Below are 4,293 nucleotides of genomic sequence, written 5' to 3'. Positions count from 1 at the left end.
TCATGTAAATGACTAAAATGATTTTCATTTTTAAGTGTTAGTGGAGTTAAAAATTTCAGTAACTATTCCTGTGGACTATTTGAGAACAGGTTCATAAGGGAACTGAGTCATTCTTATAATATGCAGGTTTTTAATTTCCTTGACTATTTAGTAACTAATTGGAAATTTTCAAACCTATACGGAAATAGACTACTGTAATGCATCTCCACGTCTGTCTACTTATTGCCAGCTGGTTTCATCTGAGACCTCCCACCTCCCCATCTTGAAGATTATTTTGAAACAAATCCAAGATATCAGATAATTTTATCCATAGATATTTTAATATGTATCTTTAAAAGATAAGGACTCTCTAAAAACAACCATAATACCGTTCTCCCAGCAAAACAAATTAACAATAATTCTTTAATGTCATCAACTAGCCAGTGTCCAGATTTCCCCAATTGGCTCATTTCTTTTGGATCGTGATCCAAATAAGGTCCAGCTAATTTCTTGCTGAAAAGTATGCTCTTTGACATTGCAAGCTCCTTATCAGTAATTTCTTCTCTCTCCATTCCCTACAGGTCCATAAATCTTTCTACAAGTACCTGAAGCCTTTGCAGTCCAAACTCTGAACGTCACGACGAGTTTATTCTGCCCCAGGAAGCAGCTGTACTCTGCTGCTCCCCTGGTACCTGCCACACAGATCTGCGCGGAATCTTTATCGAATTCGGAGAGCTATAGAGCAAATGATAAATTGACCCCTTTCCCATCTATAAATAAAAAAATGAACGGCTTACAGAAATTAAATGAAAAAAACAGATGTTTTTAAGTGCAATTAACACTGAAAGAGACCTGTTAAGCATTCAGAAAAAGCTTTTAAGAAATGTACTCTGACTTCCATATGTACAGCTGCTGATCCCAGGAGGCCATAACTTACGATAATTAGTAAAACTTAACTACTAAGTAGTTAATTATTTTCACATCTTAATTGCAAATCACTGGATATATGTGTTTTTAAGCAAAGGTATTTTTAAAAGGGTACAACCCTTCCAAGTTTTCTTGCTTAGTGTCCCTGTCACTACTGTCATGGGCCTTGGCTTAAAAGCAGGACCCGAGGCTGGATTGGGGGAAAGAAACCAATCAGAAACTTTAGTGTGAGTTTGTGCTTAACTCATCTTCTGCCTGCTTGCCCTTGGTTGCTGACATAATGTTTCTGTTTTGTTCATAGTAGCATTTTTCCTACACAGGGATTTCTTCAGCACAGAGCTACTACAGGGTCCTTGTCCTATGTGACTGGGAATTGATCTTCCACTCGAAGGATCCTAAAATTGTCACTGTAGTAGCACTGCAACTCCCTGTGTCCCTAACTTCTAGTGGAGGGGTAGGTAGCAAAGTTATCTCTACATAGGACTTTTGGCAGCTAATGGGACTCAGTCAGTGGTGTTTGATCTCCCTCCATCCCTGTCCCTTAACCTCTCCTGAAAGAGATGCCGGAGGAGAAGAGAGTCACAGTTCCCTCCTAGTAGAATATGTGTAGGGAAAGCTCTCGGTTACGGTTACGGTAACTTTGGGTACCATAGTAACTGGTAGATTTCATATATTCTGTTATATTGGCATAAACCATTAAAATGCTTGGAAGTTACAGTAGTAGGAAAGTAAAATCATATTTCAGGTTAACTCTTACACCCAGGGGTAGCACAGAAAAATCTTTTGACAAACCATGTGTTCTGATTTTTGGATCAGAAAATATAATCTTTGAAGGATAAAGGATAAATGGGACTTCCATAGGATCTCTTTCTTTTTTTCGTTTAGGTGAGGCAACACCCTTGGTGGACCTCACAGATTGCGAGGAACTTGTCAGCTTACAATCCCTTATTTTTTTTTTATGCCTACGGCACCTAGTCTTCCTAGCTGGTCTCTCATCCAAGTACTAACCAGGCCTGACCCTGCTTAGCTTCTGAGATCAGACGGGATCGGGCTTGTTCAGGGTGGCATGACCGTAGACATAGGATCTATTATTGTTTATCTGGCTTCATTTTCAGTCTGTTTCTAGGAGCTTTATCTGAATCGCTGAATTGTCCTTTCAGCTGAAATCTAATTTACACAATCATTGTATATTTAAAGAGTAAACGTGTACCTCTTATTGAATTTTATTCAAAATCAGTGTAAAACAACATGTCACTTGATTTTTAACCTGTTAACTGTATTTGTGACCTCTGCCTCAAACCAGTTCTAGAATCTTTCTTGAGAATGTAGTATATATAATTCAGTGGAAATGTAACTCCTGTCTCGACCTGACAGCAAATCTATCCCAGTAGAACCCAGGAATGTGAGAATTTTAGGCCCAGCGGAAATACTGGCTGTTGACACAAGCCTTAATCTTTCCACCAGGAGAATTAATTGATAATTGTGTTCAGATTGAAGTAGAAAGCACTATGTGTTAATCTCGTTTGGGTATATCTTGACAGTCCAGTTTCTGGGGACTAACAAATTTAAATTGCTTATATTGACCTGTTAAGTGTAGAATTGTTTCAAAATTAGTGGTTAAATACCTTATTCACAGATGAATATCTGTAATCAGGATCTAAGGGTGTTTGAAATGACACCCACTTAGTCTAGCTGCATAAGTCTGGGTGGGATCTTAGAAGGTTTGAACAGGTGTAGACACTACAGAGCCACCTTCAGTTCAGCATTTTGAGTTTTATTTAAAAACTAAATCTGATACTATTTGGTACTATTTTTATTAACATCGGAATGTATTGTCTTGAACTTTGTTCACTGTAATCAAAGAATAAAGATAGTAAAACCTCACCAATTGTACTGTCAAGAGCAAAAGAGTGTGCCTCATAATTAAACATAAGTTCAAATTATGAAGAATTTTACGATAGAGGATTAGGAGGGAGTGAGACCTGGCTGCCTGAGCTGATAGTGCTAAAATCCGCCCGAATTACTGTAGTTGACGCAGTAGCTGCGAGTGCTCAGAAATTTTTGTGTACTGCTAAAAAAAGCAAGCAGCAGATCCAGTTTGCTTGCCTGAGAAGCTAAGCTTTGGCATAGAGAAGTTTGGTTCCGTTGGGTGGTTTTGTGAGCCGTTTTCAGAGGGTACAAAGATAAACTTCAACCTAGTCACTGAGGTATATGTCAGTGTTCGAACGTTAGTGACCTCAAAACAGTTTGTCCCAAATCCTTTGGGGCCCTTCGTGTTCTTGTCTTTAGAACCGAAGGCTGATAAAATATCAGCTTATCTGCAGAACATTCGCTTAATTGAAACATTAACTGTGTTCACAAACTCACTGCTTGTAATTTCAGATTACATATACCTAGAGGCATTTTCTAGTTCCTTAAATTCACATGTTGGATCTTGATTCTTGGTTTTCTTCACTGCAGGGTTTCAGCTGGAGAAATATTACTGTTCAAGTTCATGACCCTAGAGTTCCCTAGGGATTGGAAATTCTTTAGATGACTTATGCTCAGGCCCGTCTACCCCTTTCTGAGCTCTTCTCATTCATCTTATTAGGAAGAGTATAGATGCAGATAGTCTGTAGCACCTGCTAAATCTTTTTACATATATGGAAGGTATGCCTGGGATTATAGGTTGTCTTCAAGCAATAGTTCCTACTGCAGCTGGAGAGAAATTGATTATTTCTCTCCAAGGAAATTGATGATTCTACCCGAAATCGAGTCTTGTATTGATTCTTCTGACTCTGATAAAGCTGTCGATCCTTTTCATGGAATGTGGAAATCATTTCAGCTAATTATTTACTACTCCATTCTTGGACGAATAGACCAAGTCATGTAAATGACTAAAATGATTTTCATTTTTAAGTGTTAGTGGAGTTAAAAATTTCAGTAACTATTCCTGTGGTCTATGATAGTAAACAAACATATAAGAAAACTTTGGAGTTAGCAGATGTGAGCTGTTGCAGACCTGCAAATTCCTAGATTATAACGGGGTTTTGGTTTATTTTGCCTTAAATTTAAGTGGGCCATTCATTATCTCAGGAAGATCGTGGAAAATTGGGAGTGATTTTAAGAACCCTGAATCAAAATATGTTGCCACAATACTGTCGACAGTTTTCATTGATTACCTAACAAATATGTGATCTTCCACATAATATTCATACTGCTGATCATTGCTTTGTAAACACCATTTTATTTACAGTTGCTATGGGTTCAAGGATAGACTCTTTGGCAGTCTATAATTAACTTTGCAATTTTTTTAAATTTTATTTTACTGTTGTGGTTTGAGTTCCTACCTGACAAGATGCATTTACCATGTATTGTTTACTCATGCCTGGCTGGACCTGTGTGTGT

The 4,293-nt window shown here is 37.9% G+C and overlaps 1 protein-coding gene and 1 pseudogene across 3 annotated transcripts in view; one reads left to right on the top strand and one right to left on the bottom strand.

Annotated features, from left to right (window-relative positions):
• ACOX1 (acyl-CoA oxidase 1) overlaps nt 1-2,806 on the top strand; it is a 22,047-nt gene extending 19,241 nt beyond the window's left edge. For all 3 annotated transcript variants that reach the window (XM_011361971.2, XM_011361973.2, XM_011361975.2), the window contains one exon: nt 668-2,806. The gene's annotated coding sequence lies outside the window, so the exon portion shown is untranslated. The remainder of the gene's footprint in view (nt 1-667) is intronic.
• On the bottom strand, nt 1,866-1,984 carry LOC111741072 (annotated as a pseudogene).
• Nucleotides 2,807-4,293: the final 1,487 nt, after the last annotated feature.

This window comes from Pteropus vampyrus, unplaced genomic scaffold (assembly GCF_000151845.1).
Source record: "Pteropus vampyrus isolate Shadow unplaced genomic scaffold, Pvam_2.0 Scaffold72, whole genome shotgun sequence".
NCBI classification, from domain to species: domain Eukaryota; kingdom Metazoa; phylum Chordata; class Mammalia; order Chiroptera; family Pteropodidae; genus Pteropus; species Pteropus vampyrus.
The sequence above is the reverse complement of the archived record's forward strand: the minus strand, read 5'-3'. Positions and strand labels throughout refer to the sequence as shown.